The sequence below is a fragment of the Mauremys reevesii genome, linkage group 3 (genome assembly GCF_016161935.1).
Source record: "Mauremys reevesii isolate NIE-2019 linkage group 3, ASM1616193v1, whole genome shotgun sequence".
NCBI lineage: Eukaryota > Metazoa > Chordata > Testudines > Geoemydidae > Mauremys > Mauremys reevesii.
This window is the reverse complement of record NC_052625.1, coordinates 132,476,381-132,496,907: the sequence shown is the minus strand read 5'-3', so window position 1 is coordinate 132,496,907 and position 20,527 is coordinate 132,476,381.

Sequence of the window (20,527 nt, the reverse complement as noted above, 5' to 3'; positions counted from 1 at the left end):
AGTGGTGGCAGATGACAGAACAAGGAGTAATGGTCTCAAGTTGCACTGGGGGAAGTCTAGGTTGGATATTAGGAAACACTATTTCACTAGGAGGGTGGTGAAGCACTGGAATGGGTTACCTAGGGAGGTGGTGGAATCTCCATCCTTAGAGGTTTTTAAGGCCTGGCTTGACAAAGCCCTGGCTGGGATGATTTAGTTGGGGTTGGTCCTGCTTTGAGCAGGGGGTTGGAATAGATGACCTTCTGAGGTCTCTTCCACACCTAATCTTCTATGATTCTATGATTACACTGGCAAATGATTCAAATGATAGAAACAGCCAAGCACCTAACCATGGGTGAAATAGTCATAAAACAGTTGAGCAGATCATGCAGGCAACAGTTTATGAATATTTATTCCAATTTAAATTCAAGTTTGCTTTGGTCATACAATACTAATAAGCTTCTATACTTAAATACTCAGAGACAGTGGATTAAAAATTGTCCTTTCATGAGCATTCACACCCCAAACATCATCGCAAAAGTGTTACACTTACCTAATCCAAGGACCAAAAACCTACTTTCTGACTTCTGTGGCTACTTGCACCTACACAGTGCATCTAAAATTTCAAGCATTCAGTACTGAATAGCAAGCCAAAGAGATCACTATTTGCAAACAAACAAATACACTTGAGATAATCATGAGCTGCTTGTAGCTCCTCTCTGGGTTCTTGTATTAGTATCCATCACAGTAATAACTGAGTGGTTGCTAAAATTCTTCAAATGAAAAAAAAAGGCTCAAGTTGTTGAATAAAGTATTTTTATAAGTATTTGCTCAGTTCTACTGCACAAGGAGACCTCAAAAGACTACCAGAAGAGGTGAGTGATGTCTGGATCACATTATGGTATAGGAAATTTTTAGACATCCATCATGACTTTGAAATTACCCAGACAAGCAGTCATATCAGGGGAAGCAAAAAAAGACTCTTTGTGGTAATTTTAATCTGTGCATCAAAGATTAAAGGAAGACTTTACTAATTTAAGTGTGAGAAACTTGAGTGAAAACAGTAACCTTTAGGAGAAGCAAATGAACACAAATACAGCACTGACTTTCAATTTTCTTCAAACTCAGTTATTAGGTTGAGTGTTGCTTTATGGTGGGTGTAGTTTTCTATAATTATTTCAGATAGCGGTTTTGTTGCATTGACAGTACTTCGTTGCTATTGCATGCTCAGTAATCAGGAAACATTTTATTAAAACAATTTGAGATGCTGAATGTAGTCCAAAAAAAAAATCAGCACTTGCTTCTGTAGTGACTATAATGCTGTGCTTGCATCACTAAGCTCTACCATTGTTGCACTTAAAACCATCACAAAATGACTAATCAGGTTCTTGCTTCAATCCTGTCCCATTTATAGTGGGCTTTAGATTTACAGATAAAGTTTAAAGAAGTCTCCAACTGTTCAAATGCAATGGCAAAAGATGCTGTAACCTAGTTATGTGAAAGTTAAAAAAAAACACTCTTGGTACGTCTTGATCTAATTTTGATTTTGTTATGTTTGATGAGAGAAAAGTAATTATGTGTGGAAATAAATATAAAAATAATAAATAGCTGCACGGTGTAATTTTACTTTAAGATTTAAGTTGATGCTAATTAATTCAGTGATTATCCTTTCAATATTGTTGGAGCTTAAACTTAAAACTTGAACCTACCTTGACTTTGCAAAAAAACAAACAAACCATAAATAAATTAGTGGGTATGTACAAAGGTACAATGAAAACAACATTTTAGCTGTGCTTCAGAAAATTTTTATATTTCAAAAGTTACATAGCTTAATGTACTAATAGCCTGCTAAACTAGATCATCAGAAAGACTGATGTGCTGGAGATAAGATATATTTTCATATGATTCAAACTTCCCTTCTTTTCATTCTTTCTGTGAAAACAGCAGGAGGGAATTCAGTCATTAGAAAACTTTTCATTTGTGCAGGCTCACCACACTATTTCAACTGGAAAAAAAACAGCTCCGAAACAGAAAATGTTTAAAAAGATAAAAAATTAAATGTTTTTTCAAGTTGAGAAGATGTCAATAACACTTAAAATTTGCAACAGGTAGTCAATGCTCCATCTTGGAACTGCTCTTTTTATTTTTCAAAAGAAATTTAAATTGAAGTTGCCCTTCAGCTCAGGATTTTATCATGACTCTTAGTCAGGAATTAGTGGAAATGCAGATACAAAGACTAGAGCCTATTGTCTATCAACACTGCTTTATGCTACTCCCAAGACATTTAGCAGTTAGTGGAGGACTAAGTTGTTATCACAGGGATGCTGTCCCAGCTCCTACATAACATCCTTCTCAGGTCTGTGGTGTATACGGAGTGGCAAAGAGGACATGATTTTCCCCATGCCCTTGCAGTATTTGGCTACCAGAATGGCCCCACTGTTGCCAACATCAAATAGAACTCAGCTCTAGTTTTTGCTGGCAACCAGGTCAGGAAAATGCAAATATAACTTAAAGCCACCATTGTAGCTCCTGTAATGAGTGGCTAAACTGCTCTTCAGAATCTGTGCCAGAAATAGCTTCATATTTACATTGGTGTAACTGAAAGGAGAATTTGGCTCTTTCAATCCATTATTCTACTGATTGATAATCATTCTGGGATAGCTCTGGAAGTATACAGCTGCCAGCTACTTCTAGCTAGCAGTGATACTCTACTCCAAAACCAATCCCTATAATTAGCTGAGTAACAGAAGACTGGGCTAGGTCTGTCAGACAAATGAGCTGAATTTTGAAAAGGCGCAATATGCAAGTTGTGTGTAAGAAATCAGAAAAGCAATGAAGACTTTCTGAACTAAGTACAAGGCCCTTTGCCATTAGTTGTTCTGACTGTGTTCTCCAGTCTCTATGACAACAATATTCATTGCCTTCAAATGACCACATGAATATAACCCAACCTGCTCACACAAACATTGTTGATTCAACACCCTCCAAAAATCTACAGAATTTGTATGTGAATCATTAAAGGTATTTGTATTTAAAGTGTATCAAATATTATATGGATATAAACAATAGAAATACATTTTAAGGGTTTGATCCTGTATAAAGATGAGCAGTCTAGTTCCCTACGGAAGTTACTGAAAGTATCAGGTGCTCAGCACCTTGTGGGCCCAAGCTCCACAGTAGTGAAACAGGAAAAGCTTATATGATATGATCAAATACTGCATCTTATTTTGTACCAGAGAATATTTTTTCTAGCCTTACCTGTAGCTAAGTGATAAAAAATATCCTTCAACTTTTTCTGTTTTCTCAATTCCACATCAAAATAGTAGCAACATTTATGCTAATTAAGCCAGTGACTATATGAATTGAAATTATTCTATTACATTTGTTCGGTATAATCCCAGTTCTATATGAATTTTCTGAGTGGAACCAACCAGTTCATTTGTGTGTAAATCCCAGCCCCTGTGAACATTTGGGGCTAGATTCACAAAAGACTTCAGTGCCTAATTGCCACTTTAGACACCTAAATCCTAGAATCATGCCTCATATTGCTGCTGAACCAGAAAGCACCTAAACTTGGTTAGTGCCTAAATTTTTGCAGTACAGGTTCCCTAGGCACCTGTATTTCTGCATCTAACCACATGCATGGCAGTCCCAACCCACTCCTCAGCCAGTGGGATAATTAATTCCTCCAGGCATCCAGATACCTAAGCCCCATTGCAATGCACAATCTGGAAAAAGATAGGCATTCATTCACCTAAGCTGCCTCTTGGGCCTGATCTGATAAATGTGTACAGGCCCCTCTCCTGTTCTGAGAGACCTCACAAACAGCCTTGGATGCTTTCTGATTGGTTATCATCTCTCTGAGTTTTATTTCTTATCTTCACCAAACCACCATCACAATCCCCTGCAGCAAAACTATTTATAGCTTTTCCTAATCCTCAGACCTTTCTCAAGGAAGAACCCTTGCCACCCTGAGACCTTTCTTCCTCTAGGCTGTGCTAGTCTTCCCTCCCTTTTGCACTTCCTTCCTGTGCTTTTAACTAGCCTCCCCAGCCAGTGGGATAATTAGCTCCTTAGCTCATCAACCCCCATTCTGCTTCAGGAATTACGTACTCGCCTTCTCCATCTGGCCTTTCCTGGTAGGGCTAATTAATGCTTATGTGATTACAGTGTTTTGTCACCTACTGACTCTCAGCATTCTGACATAGGTCCGGATAGGTGAGTTTGTACAAAACAATGATGGTGGGAAGGAAGGTGGCCATCCTTCAAATTTTGTGTCCCAGTGGTACTCACGTACAATGTGTAAGACCTAGGGTTGCCACATGTCTAGTTTTTGACTGGAACATTCAGTCAAAAAGGGAACCTGCCAGTGTCCAGTCAGCATAGCTGACCAGACACTAAAAGTAACGGGTCTTTGCCACTGCAGTGTGGGAAGAGCAGCAGCTGCAGCTGGAGCCACATCGGGGAGCTGCTCTCTGCTCAGCTGTTGAAGCCTGACAGAGAGCAGTGGTTAGTTTCTGGATTGGGCTTTAAGAGGTAGGTGCCGCCACTGGGGGGAGGGATGGAGAGGAGTAATCCTGTCCACTCACCCTTTGTGCCCCGAATGCCCCAGTGCCTCACTACAGGGACCGACCCCACCATGTCCAACTGTGCCCTGCCCCCCGCTTCCCTCAGCCCCGTTGTGCCCCAATTGGGCAGGCAGGTAGGCTCCACATCAGATCCTCCCAGCCTGGCTTGGAAGGCAGCAGGTGAGTCCCGGGAGAGGGGGGAGTGAGCGGGGGTGGGGGTGGGTGTAGAGCGAGCAATGGAGGGAGGGGGGAGAGGAGTGTGCAGGGGGTAGGGCCTTCGGGGAAGAGGCGAGGCAGGGCAGGGGGCAGAGCAACGGTGTTCACTTTTCAGCAATTAGAAAGTTGGCAACCCTAAAGACTCCTGGTTTAAGTCCTTCTTCCACCTGTGAGGAGGAATCACTGGGCTATTGGATATTCTGACATGGAGCTTCCTCAGTGTCTCCTGATGAAGATCTTCCACTGTTGATAAACAACTTAAAAAGTCATTAGAGCAGAGGGACAGGATCCTGGGTCTCCTCACATGAGGGCTCTAACTATCGGGCTACAAGTCACTCATGTACACTCTTTTGCATGTGCAATGATTTCTTGTTTATCCACAGTGGACAACTTCAATGGGAGAGAGTGAGGGAACCCCTCCTCCATAGCCCAATGGGTAGAGCATGCATCAGAAAGGTAGCAGATCCCACTTCAAATCCCTTGCTCTCCTTAGTTGGCAGGGGGGTTTGAATCAGTGGTTTCCCACATCCCAGGCAAGTAAACTAACTGCTGGGCTAAAGGTTACAAGGAAAGTCCCCTTTTTACTTTCCTGCTGTTGTCCCCTTCTTGCACAGCCAGGTCTATGTACAGCTTACACCAGGGCCATCACTGGGCTAGGTTTGTGTCTGCAAAATCCAGACTGTGGCGGCTTCAGACTGAGTTCCGTGGTTCACGCTCCCAGCTGCTACATTGCAGAAAACTTATAGCTCAGACACTGCCACTATGTTATAATAGAAAAGAGTGAGGCTGACCACCAGGTCAGCTGAATAAGTGGAACTTCATTAAAACACCATGGAATGCTTTGCCCACGTGGCTTCATTGCTCCCAATTCCATTGTTGTTCCCTGAAAGGACTGTTATTTAGGGGACATGGGTCCTTGGACTCCAGTTCCACTGGTCATGACAAAGGGGTTACTGTAGTCTCAGTGGTTCTTGAGGCCCCTTCATACAGAGCAAAAAGGGCATTAGGGGAAAACATAGAAAACTTCAACAAACCCTGACCCTGATCTATGCATGCTCCTGGCATCCTGCCTCTGTTCAGTGGAACTATACTGGCTCCACTGTGGACAGGGTTATATAAAGCCATGGATTTGCCCATAATTTTCTATGCTTACAGATACCCTACTAGCTACGAAATCTCTACAGACTCCAAGGCCTGCCTAGTATTGCACATACACTATTTCTTTCCAGATGACAAATTATAGCCAGGATTTAACTTGCATGAAGAGATCAATAACAGAAAATCTCATTTCAACATTCATACTTCACCTAAAATTATATTTCCCTATCATGTACCAAGACACCTTTAAAAGGCTCCTCCAAATAATTGCACTTCCTCCTAGAGACATAGACAATAGATCACTGACAGAGGAGGTAAATTGTAATCTGTAATTTCACTTGTTTAAATGTATGTGATGTACTACCAAGAATGGTACCAACATATCAGATGGAGCTGACTGCCCAGCACAGTGATGATGAGCTAACATAACAGCCCAGACAATTTGGAGTGTTGAGTAATATTTGGGGATTATGGTTGTCCTTAGAAACCCAGCCATGTCTGGCATCTGCTATTCATTTCATGTCTGTTTTAGTTTTATTGTTATGAAGTGCTTTGGAGTGATTGCATTACGGGAGCTGTATGAAGTGAAGTGATTGTCTGATTATTCTGCCCATCTCTACAAGATAAGTCAGGCTATGCTAATAACAGCTGCCAGAATGAATTCTCTACAGATTTTAAAAAGTACCTATTTATTTCAGATAACCAACTAACTTCATAACTTAAAACTATTGTTGTTCTGTTATTGGATAATCAAATTATTTTGCTATTAACTACTAATTACTAGGTCTGCAGAACCTCGGAAAATCAGATGGGAGACAATAATATAACTAGAAAACAGCAAATGAAGGGGTTTGAGACTTAGCAAATCCCTCGACAGCTTGCCATCTGCCAGTTCTCCAGGACAGGGCCACAGGAATAAGTTGAAGAGAAAGACAAAGTAATGGATGTATGTTTTGAATGAAATATTTATTAGTAACTGTCCATAAGGGGGAGACACACACACACAGAGACACACAAATCTAGAATTTTCTTATCTGGCCCTGAGCACTTAACTGTTACTTGCAGTACCATTATCTGAACCTCCTGACAATTGCTAATCTATAAGTCAGAGCGGTTTTGAGTTTCTCATTAGTATTGCACCCTTTACTTCAGCTTCAGGGGTGGGGAGAAGGTGCACAAGGAGATCTCAGGAAGTTTTGTAAATTAATTTTCAGGAAAGTGACATGCTCAGCATCTTTAAGAAGGGGTCTTTCATTACCAACACTGTCAAATATAGCTCTAAATATGCAGCCAGAATACACAATCAATAAGAAGCAACTCAAGAATAGAATAGTAATATCTGGCAAAACCTTTCAGAGCGGCCTGCTATTTTCCCAATAAATTTTACGTTTAAGAGGAAAACTTACTCAGAAACATTCCCAAAAGTTGCTCGGCACCATTCCTATCAGGGTCCTGAAATCACTAAAGATAAGAACTCACTCTGTGAGTGTGTGTACATGCACACAGCCACTCATGTATATAAATGCTTTTATCCTAGGGAAAATATTCCACAGGTGCACTGGGATCCTTTAGGTCCCTCAACTTAACCCTGTCATGGCAGTTTCCTTTCGACTAATTCAGTCTGATGTTCAAGAATTGTAAGATTCCCATGGAGAGTAAATTGTATTTTTCTGTACATTTGCACAAAATATCAAGACAAAAAGGTATACAAAATTAATATTTGTTCAAAGTGAGCACCACAAAAATAACAGTGAGAGGACCTAACTAACTAGTAACAGAAAACTGTGGACTTATATGCTCCACATTCACACTTACAGTACTTCTCCATTACTGATCTTCAGTATGCTGATAACTGTGTCATCCTCACTCACACTGAGAATGACCTTCAGTCCATACTGGATTTTCTTGCACAAGCTTACCGAAGCCTAGGACTCTCGCTCAATATTGAGAAGACTAACGGCTTCTCAATTCCAGAAATGTACACCCCAAATTATTCTTTTAAAACAGTTGCATCAATATCTGGCTAACACCCAAGGTAACTAGAAGTAACTACATGTCATAAGAACCCCATTACATTCGACAAATGTGAAAGTTATGAATAAAAGGTACTCTTTAACCAAAAGATCAGTTTCTAATATCAAAGCCTCAGCATGAAGAAACAATGACCACAGTTTAAATCAGTACAAAGCCTTTATGAACTTTTCCTATTCTATTAAGTATCGGGGGTAGCCGTGTTAATCTGTATCCACAAAAACAACAAGGAGTCTGGTTGTACCTTAAAGACTAACAGATTAATTTGAGCATAAGCTTTCATGGGTAAAAAACCCTACTTCTTCAGATGCATGGAGTGAAAGTTACAGATGCAGGCATTATATAGTGACACATGAAGAGAAGGGAGTACCTCACAAGTGGAGACAGGGCCGCACAGAGGGGGGGGCAAAGGTGGCAATTTGCCCCGGGCTCCGCAGGGGCCCCCAAGAGAACAGCGGGGGCTCCCGCCTCCGCCCCTCTCCTGGAGCCTCAGCGCATCAAACGCCGAGTCTCCGCCGGGGCCCCTGAGCCCCGCCCCACTCCGAGCCGCGTCGTCAGGGGGCGGGGCTGGGAGCTCTGGGCTGAGATTGGCTCCCTCCGCTCGGCGTGGAGCTCCCAGCCCCGCCCCCTCCCCACCCGGCTCTGAGCGGGACGGAGCTCAGGCCCCGCCGGCCACACGCTGCGGCTGTTCCGGCGAGGCGCTGAGACTCCGGGTGAGGAGGGAGCCGGGGGTAAGAGGTTGGGGCGGGGCGGGGCGGGAGGCAGGGGCCGCCACCGGCGTGCAGCCCGGTCTTGGCGGTAATTGGCGGCGGGGCCCTTCCGTTCGGGACCCGCCGCGAAGTGCCCGAAGACCAGCGGTGGGGGCCCCCCGCCGCCGAATTACCGCCAAATACCGGGGTGCCCATCAGCGGCGGGTCCCGCTTCGGCGGTAATTCGGCGGCGGGGTGACCCCGTCGCGGGTCTTCGGGGCACTTCGGCGGCGGGTCCCGGAACGGAAGGGCCCCCCGCCGCCGAAGACCCGGGGCCCCCAGAATCCTCTGGGCGGCCCTGAGTGGAGAACCAGTGTTGACAGGGCCAATTCAGTTTTACCTCTGCTACCTTTAAGAACATCACCAAAACTATCTCTGAAATAACCTCCTATGCACGTTGCCTGCAGCAGTAGACACATAAGAGCAGATCCATGTTACTCTTTTTCCATGGCTGAATGAAGTCATGACAGATCAATATAGCAATAAAGTATTATACATGCATTCCTTTTTTAACCCCAAGAAAGCACAGCTGATGACTAAACTTTGAGTGTATTAAGGATATTTGATAAAGATGAGTGTACAAAGTTGCCTCATAAAGGAATTGTGTTTCAAAGGCCTAAACTGAAAGAAACAAGCAGTTCCAAAGTATCTTATTTTAGTGATAACTTTTACTTTAAAATCTCAATTATACTAAGCATTTATAAAGAAAAAAAATTGTTGATGTTTCAGTGAATGTCAATCAGTATCCACTAATGCATAACTAACTAAGGCAAAAGAAACAATTTAAGAATTTGGGGAAGAGAATGGAGAAAAGAAAATATAATTGCAAAGAGATGAAGATGTTTGAACAGCAGTTCTCAGTATCTGATTACAAGGGTAACTATTTTAATAGAAAATTCTTTGATCCTTCAATAGAGGGATACCACAACAATGGTCGCCACTGCTGGCTCTAAAGAAGCTTTTTGTAGTATTGAGGAATTATACAGTTTGACATTGACTCATAGTGAGGTAGAGGTATCTGCTGAGATCAGGGTACATGTCCAATGTTTACCTTCAGGAATTGCTTTATGTGCTGCCCATGTTGCAGGTGTTGTGTTGCAAAAGGTTGTAAATTATGTAGGACTCAGGTTCGTAGACAAAGATTATCATGAATGGCAGAACCACACTTAGTATTTTAGGAAACAACTGCGAACTAACGTTTTGCTGTGATTTCCTACTGTAAGTGATGTCTCTCCACAATTATCACACTTTTTTCACACCTGCATAAAATTAACCCAAACTGTCTGTCTTACTGTGTGTGGGCAACACAAGTGCTTCACTCTGGGCTCCTCAAGCCACCCACACCAGAAGAGTTTCTTGTCTGTAATAGATAAAAATCATGTGGCCTTTCCTTTTCTCTTTTACCATTGCAGACTATTCTCTCTTTACCCCAGGGCTTCCCTTATTCAGAGATTTTTCTTGTAAATCCTCAAGCCTGGACCTGGTCCAGAGAGAAAACGGACTGTCTCCACTGATGACCATTGTTCTCAATGATGAATGAGATAGCCCTGAGACCCCACTTTGCCTCGGGTGACCAGTCTCACTTCAACAATATTGCAACCTAATATTCTACATCTCTCACAATAGCCGTGACAGTCAGCTAGCACTTAGCTTTTGACAGAAACCACACATGACCACCTTTGGTGAGATATTGAGAATATGGTGGGACACAAGGGTAATGAACTTACCAGGGTATGTCTGTGTCACACCCTGTCATACACTTCTTTGATTATCATATCACAGCACAGGTTGGTATAAGTGCATGTATACCTGGGTTTGACTGAAATGAAACTGCTCCAGGTGACTTGATTTTGTATTTCAATCATCCACCCAGGCCTACTTGAGAGTACACCTTCAGCATACATAATTGTGAATCCAATTTAGAATATCATTCATAATATTAGCTGCACAGAGGAACTCTGACAAAGCTCTCAATCCCATTCAAAGTTTTAGATTTTGACAAATCAGCAATGTTTTGCGGAGATGCTTAGGTTTTAGTGAAGTTCCTATGGCACTCCAAACCTGCCTTGGTTCCTGCTAGTTTGCCTGCCTGCTTGGATCTTCAGAAGCATGGCTCTTATAGTCTTCCAGCTCCTCAGCAGTCCACCTGGTGGGCTGATGGGGAGCCAAGAGACTGGAAGCCCTGGCTCTCTGGCTTATGGGTCCTCATCATCCCTGGTTCCCAAACCTGCAGTTCTTTGGGAGACTGGTTGGCAGACTATCCCAGAGTCAGGATCCCAAGGTTTCCAGCTCTGGGGCAGCCTACCAGGCAGACTAACCTGGAGCTAGGGCTCCATTTTCATTTGCAGAGAATTTTGAAATGTTGGGAGGGGGAGTTGTTCAAAGTCTGAACAAACTCAAATTTCAAAATAACAAAATCCTCTGCGAAAGGGAGTTACCTTTTTCCATCCAGCTCTGCATAATGTGTCCAGGCCATTACAAAGTGTGTGACAGCCAGGGACAACACAGCCTCAGTTGAGAAGTTTTGAGTATGATGTCTGGAAGGATGTTTTGGAGGAGATCAGATTAATCTAAAATATGACCACTTTTAGGAAATCCTCCAAAACCTTCTTTATTTGCTAAGTCTTTGCCATGCCAACCAGAATGACATTTGCAAAATCAGCTCCCCACCTCCTTTCTCCCAGAAGAAGATGCCCAACCCCTTTATCACTTGAAAAGGGACAAGACTCATGAAGTCAACTTCACTGTCAAGGCTGGCTTTAGGCCTATTCCACCAATTCCCCCGAATCGGGCCCTAGCCAGGAGAGAGGCCCCGCGCTCCCCTTCCCCTTCTTCCTCTAGGGGAGCCTTTTTCACTTTACTCACCAGGTCGGCACTCCAGGTCTGGCGGTGGTGGGCGTTCTCCCTTCACCTCGTCTTCGGCGGCGCGTCGGCGGCGGCGCCGCGCCCCGGACCTGGACCTGAGCCCAGCCGAGGACCGAGCGAAAGACCGCGAAAGACCCCCGAAACCGCCCAGCAGCGCCCCTTTTTTTTGTTTTTTTTTTTTGTTTTTTTTTTGTTTTGTTTTTTTTTTGTTTGCCCTGCTGGGGGGCCCTGTCGGGGGTGTTCACCTTGGGCCCTACCCTAAAGCCTTCACTGTTGCTTACTTATTTTACACGGAAGCCATTCAGATACTATGCTGATGGCCAGCGGTAAAAATAACCCTGAAATGAATTGATATTACCAGTAATTATTCTGTTCTAAAGCAAATAATGAATGGCTTTGACTTGGAAGAGTGTAATTCATGTTACTTTATTGGCTTCTATACTTGAATTTGAGCCAGTTTCAGTTTTAATGAAAAGTTATCACATTAGTAATAAGCTTAGTATTTATAAATCAAAATGAATGAGACCAGAGACTAAAATATCTCACACTCTTCTGGAAGGGTGTGTATTCCACAGCCAGGATTTTTTACCTTTGGGAAAAATGGTAGTGTTGTACTACCTCTGACATGATTTATGCATTGCAGGAGTTCAAGTTACATTAGATCATGGCATTTTGGATAGTCTCACATATATGTAGTCAACCTCATAGACACTCTACACATTACATTTGGATTAAAATCAAAAGGTTATTCTTGCTGTACAAAAAAGCCCAATGGATACAGTGAATTATGTTTATCCTGTTAGATCGTTTCTCTAATGCACAGTTGTTTTTCTTTTGGAATACATTGAAAACTCTATCTTTTTTTTTTTTTAAGGTGCCAAGGAAAAATACTTTCTGTCTCTAAAACCAAAAGAATAATTGCCATGTTTTCCCAGAAAGGTGTGTGTATATTTTTTTTAGATTTGCTATAAAGTTCTTCCATTGGCTGTACAATTTTTCACATTGTTAAAGCAGACTTCAGATAAGAAAATTGGTCTCAAGAAGGAAACTAAAAATACATATTACAGTGAGTCTCATGTCCTTCCAAGTAATCCTGGGGAACAAACTAAAGGATTTTCAGCACCTGTTTTTTGGATGACCTCTAAAAAAATGTCTCTGCTACCATTGCAGGCATGCTCATTTGTGCATGCAAAATCTAGCATTTACAGAAGCAACGCAAGATTTTACTTGCTAACTTTCTACACATTTTCATGGTTATTTGTACTCACTGAAGTTGGTTGGCATTTCTTTAGCAAAATGCTGATTTGTCAAAAATGAAGCTGGCTTCTACAAATTGTGTCTTGAAAAATTGTTGGAAAAAAGTTTCAATTTCTTTAAAAATATTTCTTTTTAGCAATTTTTAAATGAGGGAAACCACATTAGTGATAGATAATCTGCAGACAAATTTGCTTCTGTTTGTTGATTATCTTAGAAATTTCAGCAGAAAATAGGATAAGGTACAAAGGAAGAGTCTTAGAACCGCAATGTGCTGCTCCCAGTAGAATAAACTCTTCTATCAAGAGACATACACTCTCTCTGATATCATGTTAGCCATTCCTACTCCTGACAGACTCTTTCATCTCCTCCTGATCCCTTCCGAATTCATTGTTTCCATCCCTCCATTGAGAAAACCCCAGACATGGTCCCAAACAAATTCCTCCACAACATGTATAACTATCCTTCTCTGTGACTGACAGAGCCATCAGACTGTCTTAATATACACTTGTTTTGACTAGTATTCCCTGACAAATGCATTTTTATAACTTCAGAACAGTTTTCATGAGGCTCCCCAGATTCCCTTTACAATTCAACATTCTTATCAATAGTTCAAAATTGACTATAAAATCAATTAGGTAAACTGCAAGCACCATGCGCAGCACACAGTTCATGTTAATACAATGAACAATGAACATCTAATCCAATGAACATGGTTTTGAAAAGTTACCTCCCATGTATTCCATTGCCTCTGCTGCTCAAGGGTTTCTCCTCAGAAAACACTGTATCTTTCAGCATGTGTGATAAAGTTTAGTCTCTTCTTTCAGATTTCCCCACCCAAAAGATTGTGCTCTCACTGATTTACAAGATTACAAGTCGTTCACTGCACATAGTCTACCATCTCACACAGAGATCCAACCAGCCTGTGGTGCGCTACTATCCTAACAGATGGAAGCAAGGAGAAATAGCAGAAAGACTTAGTCAGGGTATACCTTGTGAGGGTTCGGGCACAGTATGAAAATTTGTGGCATTTCTTTTCACATATCTACACACACAAGGGGTGAATCAAATTCCTAGCTGGAGGGAGCGAGGAAAATGTGACAGTTTTCAGATAGAATAATTAAAGGGTTGAGTTTACTGGGATAAATTGGTATTGTCATGTTGTTTGAAGCAATTCAATTGCATGGGTATTTCAATTCCCTTCTCTCTCCAAAAATAAATTTTCTTTACAAAGTTGGCTGAGAATGTGCCAGATCCAAAGATCATTTAAGTGAATGCGACTCTTTCCATTGACTTCAGTAGATTTTGGATCAGGTCCCAACTTCCCAATTGCATTAGCTTGAAATCCTTGTCAGCCTATGTATATAATTCTCCATAAATATTTGTCATTGCTGGAACATCCTTGGAAATTTACATTGCCACATCAGTGTATTTACTTAAAAGTCTATTTTTGTTGTTGTTTTACTAGCACCCAGCTAGCTGCCCCTCCTTTGAAAGCAATGACACTTTAAAAATCTCTCTTGTGACTTGCTACCCATGTATCAAATTAATGAGCCATATTATGCAAGGAAAGCTGTGTATCATTTCATAATCAGTCCATGATGCAGAGAGAAGGAGGAAAATGTAGTAGCAATATGTTTGGAGAATTTATGGTCCAAGGCAGTGAACTAGAAATGAAAAGAAAAACTATCCAGTCAAAGGTGAGGTGTAGCTCACCTGTAGTGGATTAATTATACTCATAAATAGCAAGGCAGCAGAAAATGTTACAGGGCCACACTAGTGATTATTTAACAATTACTGAATTCCCACACTACACTAGGCACTTTGCAGAGCAAGTATGAGATTTTTTTTTCATGTCTTAGAGCTTAAAATACTTGAAATAATGATCTAGACCAATGTTTCTCCTGGTGTGGATTTGTGTTTGGGAAATAAAAAGGAGGATTTGGAAATCCTAAATGCCCCAAATCAGGTGTGATCTCATGTGGGGTGTGTCCGAAATAGATTGCGGTTTGATCAGCTTTATATTGGGAGAGGAAAATCAGGCAGGACCAGAATAAGGTGCAAAGCCAAGTGGCTGCGTTTATTTGGGGGAAAGTTACAACTTGGGCCAAGGGAGAGAGGCAATTTTTAGCTGGGATGTTGTTAGGCAATATAAACAACCCAAAAATCATTAACAGTACAATTCTATACTGCTCACTGCACCACACTGGATAGGCAGACACACCAATCACACAAGATGGGAATCGGGTTCGTCAGAGCGGTGCCCGGTGCAACACAGAAAAAGAGACCCACAGGCCACTGCCTCAACCACCCTTGCTTTCACACTAAGGGATTTACCCAGAGTGTGGTGTGGCTGCGATTGTGCAGGTTCCACTCACACAGACCGCGGGGACAGAAACCCCTTGGTCAGCTAATCCTCAGGTGGAGACAGTACCTAGCACCAAGCACTCCGGACAAAGACAGAGCAGTGACTCACACACTTAAAACAGTTTACAATAAACAATTTATTAAAACCTTAGAACAACTGTACCCCTAGGCAATTGTGCAATTATGAGCTCAATACTTTAATCCTTAACACTGTGTACACACTTAGTACTGGGTTAGGGAGGGGAAAAATAGGAGGCTAGATAAGCAAACTGCCAGAAATTAGAAAACAAATACCGCACTCCAGGCGCAGCTGACCAGCAGAGCAGACATCAGAAGCATGACGAGCTGATAGAATGGATCCAAACAACACGACACGAGCTAGCTATACCGGGAGGAGAACCTGGCTGAAAGGTTGATCAGGTCCTTCAGCTGACACGTGGATACTCCACACTACGAGCTAGACCGGGCAGAGACCCTGGCCAAAAGGTTGATCAGGCCCTTCAGCTGACACACGGACACTCCACAAAGATTTTGGGGGGAAACCTAGTTTTATTCGAAGGGTCTCACTCACTCGTGTCAACATCTGATTGGTCCCTGATTCCCCCTCCCTCCAGGCTTCGAGCTGTTGCCCCCCATGCCAGCAGGATTTGCACACGGCACACTGGGGTATCTGGGCAGAATTAGGTCTCTGTATACAGTACTCTGGAGTTGCTGGGCAGAACTAGCCTGACCTCCAGACGACCGGGCCCAAAAAGAGCAGGAAAATGCATACTACGGAGTTGCTGGGCAGAATCAGGTCTTTGCACACTGCACTAGCCTGACCTTTAGACGGCCCAACAGAAAAAAAACAGGAAAGTACACACAGCACTTTAGTGTTGCTGGGCAGGATTAGGTCTCTGCCCTTTCCTATGCAACAAGAACCTGGTCCAAGATGGAGGCTGCCTTGTCCTTTTAACAGGACAAGATGGCCGTGGACCAACAATTGGCCATACAGAGCCATAACTGCGTATCAGGTTGTGACAGGGTGAAGAGTAGAGAAGTGGCTCGTAGGTTGTATATTCATTCTGGCTACCATCAGTTCTAGCTTCTGTTGCAACATGTGTGTATGCTGCTTTGGGGGGGTGGGTAAGGTCCATTTATAAGCCACCCTGAAAACTGTTGTCTCAAACCCATGGTCCACAAGGTGGCCACACTCCCACCCTCTGCCTGCTAAGCCTACTGTCAACTGCTTACTAAGGGCCCATAAAGTCCAGCCCCAGTTTGAAGATCCACCTAAGGCCCTACTGGCAGAATCACAGAGCAGCTGATTGGCCTGCTGGCCCTCCTTAATCCAGCAGCAGAAACAGGAAGCTGTCTGAACAAGCTGTCATGGCTGGGGTTGTGGACAGTCAGACTTGGAGGTCAGACTAGAATCCACAGTCATACAATTGGAGTCAAGAAGCAATTGGGTCAGGCGATCAGAAGCAGGAGATAAACTTGTGTTCTGGTTCCATGAGTCAGGTACCACAACCAAACTGGCTCAGGACACCAAAGGCTGAGAAGCAGGAGACAGATGGGGGTCAGGACCCATGAAGTCAAGCCAGGGCAGGATGCCTGGAAATCAAGCTGGGGAGCACACAGTCAAGAGTAGGGTGGAGATCAATTGTTCACACAGCTTCCTGTTCTGCTGCTGGATAAAGTAGGGCCAGCAGGCCAATCAGCTGCTCTGTTACTCCTCCAATACAGAATCCAAGGTGTAGCCTTCCTTTGGGGAGGGTAGCCCTGGCTCTGCCCCTAGGCAGATCCTCCCCTGGCCTATTATACCTGGGGCTGGGCTTCATGGGTCCTCAGTAAGTAGTTCTCAGTAGGCTAGCAGGTGGAGGGTTGGAGCCTGGCTACTCCCATGAACCCTGCAGACCTGGCTTTGAGACTTGAGTGTGATGACAGCTGCTTCCACTGGTATCTCTCATGTGGGTGGAGAGGGCAAGAGTTGAAATCTATAGTCTTAGTACAGATGAATGGGGGTAAGGGAAAAACTACTGTATATTGGTGGTATCACATTTTGCATGTTCGGTTCTTTAGCACTGAAGTATTCACAAAGAAATCAGCTCATTAATATGTTTGTGACAACTGTTCATTAACTTATTAATATTTATGGCTATATAGTGAATGTGTTAACAATGCTACAAACCATTAACTATGGTTGATAATCTGAAGGCTTTGTTTGCAAATGTGTTTAATTAATTAGACTGATAAAATAACTTTTACAAGGTTAGTAAGATGTCATAACCTGATGGTATTTGATTACTATCAAACAAATGTGCATCTGCCTCAAGTTACTCCCTTAAATAGAGGTCTATAAAATCAACAACACAGAACACAACATTTTTAGAGACATCATCAAAGATCATGTCTGAATTGGATCAACTTCATTGTCATTTTCATGTTTATTAAAATCCATTGATAACTTACAGACAAAAATACCGACATACGTTTAATAACTGCAATATATTAAAGCTTCCATTATTGCATGATTAGGCAGTTATGGGTCAATATTGCAAACACTTAGGTAGATTATTGCCCTGACTATTAAGAGTAGACAATGGAATATTCTCATGGGTGGTGTTGTCAGAGTGCTACCGGTGTGGTGCTCTGCTTTCTCCAATGTTGATATCACTCGGCTGCGTGCATGTGTTCCCTCTGTGTGCTGCCCCAGCTCTGCGCAGATAGCTGGCACAGCAGACCCGACGAGAACCCCCAATAACCCCAATTCCAGTAAGATGCAAAGTCACATTGACTAGGTTTATTGCGACCTTGGACACAATGGCAGTTCCCTGTAGGTTTCTTAGCCTAATTCAGGGCATACTACGAGAAAGTGCCTCTTGGCAATGGACCCGGCTCAGTCAGTGGCAGGACTTTCCACTGCCCCCTCGGCCGGACAAAGACACCGCCCCAGGGATGCATTCTTATACACAGGTACAAACAAGTTACACATCACACCTGACGTATTGAGGTGCAAACCCTCTACGTAGCAAGGTACAACCCCTCTACGTAGTACATGTTAGTTCGAACAAAACAACTCTATCCATCATATTACACTTTTGGCCCTGTCATTGGGATGGGCCAGCCTGTTTCTTGTTATCTGTGTGAAATGTGCAAGTATGTGAATGTTCAGTACCTTTTAGGTACGTATCTTCTTGCAGCATCAGCCCTTTCCTTGCCAGCTTCTGTGAGCAGGGCCTACCTCTGGCTCACAGCTTAACTTTGCTTTATGTTAGCAAAGTCTTGACCATTACTTTAGTTTAGGCCTTAGGCCTCTTACCAGGCCTCTGATACCAAGGTTTATATCTTAGGGCCTCCTCTTACTACAGGTGGGAGGGTGGGAAACAAAAGCTATGCAGGGTGAAAGGGCAAAATTTCAAAAGTACTATGTTGACCTAATTATGTTCCCATTGACATCAGTGGGAGCAATTAGTCCAGTGCTAAGTGTTTTTGAACATTCCACTGTAAGTATTTGCATGATTGTGGTTTATATTTACATGTTTAGCAATTAGTTCTTGCATAATGTTTATATTAGCGCTGGGATAACAGTTCACTATCAGCAATCTATTTGCTAAAATTAGCCCTTTTCCCTCTTCAGAAAATGTCTGAATAGATTACAGGTTTGTTTACTTTCAGAATTGTTTTAGATTTCGTGCAAACAAATCTCAGCCTATGAATTGTGCACAAAGTGTCAGCTGCTAGTATTCACTCAAGTATATCATATTCACAATTAGAAAACCAACCTGTGTTACCGGTTTAAAACAGTGTTATTTCTGGTCAGTGATTTGAGCATCAACAAATTATTTATTCTAATGTAGGGCCCAGAAGTTCCATTTTGTTACAACCCATGCAAACACATAAGACATGGTCCCTTGTCCATTGAACTAACAGCCAAAGAAGGCAATTAATATTAGAAGGATAGGGGAAAGGGCTACAGTCTACTTCTGTACTGTTATGCCCAACTGAGCCTCAGCTAGGCCCAGTAGAAAATTTCCTATCTAAAACTTATTTTGATGGAAAATTGGGTTTTCAATTAAATGAAATCATTTGTGCAACGTTTGCTTTCCTAGAAAAAAAATCATTTTTTCCTGAAAAACTGGAATTTCAACCCCCCACACTTATTTCAGTTTTCAATTAAAAGTCAAAATTTTCTGCAGAAGATAAATTCTGACCATAAACATGGCCTTAAATTACTTTTAGGCATAATGGGGAAAAATGGTTTGGAGGATGGATTTGAAGGAAGAGCTCATTCTAGTGAAGGCAGCCTAAACTTAGGGGGCAGCATAGAAAAAGGCACAAAGCAGGCTGTGAACGAAATGTACAAGTCTATTGTCATTGGCAGAGTGAAGAATGTTGGGAATAAGAAGAGAGCAGTGGAGCTTTGAATGGCCTTGAAAGTCAGGGCACAATGTCTGGAATTTTGTAAAAAGGGAGCTAGTGGAGGCATTAGAGATCTGATTTAATCCTAACTGAAGTCTTAACAGTGGTCATGATTTTAACTGTAGTACTGTGTCAAGAACTGATAGGCACAAACAAAAATAAATCTGAATGAATAAACTTGGTAGTGTTACTGCTCCTAGCCTGTGCCAACGCCCAGTGAAGTAAATGTGAGTCTTGGCATTGATGACAATGGGCTTTAGATCAGGTCCACAATTCCCATATGTATTTATTACAATGAAATCTAAAGTAGTATTAATTCTTTGCAAAGGAAGTCACTTTTATATAAAGTGAAAGATACAGGACTATCAAAATCCAGAGCTGTTTGGACCCAGGATTTGATTCTATTCCATCAGTAACATAAATGTGTTTACAGAAGATGCATCAAAAGGCGCAGATGGCATGCTCTTTGCATACTAAGAAATACGACTGAGGTTAATGGGAATTTTGCCTGTGTAAGGACTTCCACATCAGGTCGTTTATTCTGTATTTTTTAACCTCTGGATACCCATGTAATTGTTAAACAAAACCAAAGCAGAGATCCTAAATTTTAATGCATGGACTGATTTGCTCTTGGATTTTTATCACTTACAGCATTAAGAAGTGAAAGGATAATTTATCTTGAAGGACAAACCGTGTGTCTTTTAACCAAGTGTTATCCTGGGACCAAAAAAAAAAAAAAAAAGATTCTACAAACAGATGGATTAGTTCACTGTGCACTAAATCTAAAAGGCACTGGGCTGAATGATATGGACTATTATACATCTCTATGCTTAGCTCAAGGTCACATTTGACTAATTAGAATATTTTTCTGATCAACGAGTTCTGTTAGATGTGCTCAGTAATATTCCTGACAAGAACTTTAAAAAAAAATGCTTCAAAATCCAATTTTGATTTTCATTGGAGTATCACATGAATATGGATACTATTTTTAAACACACC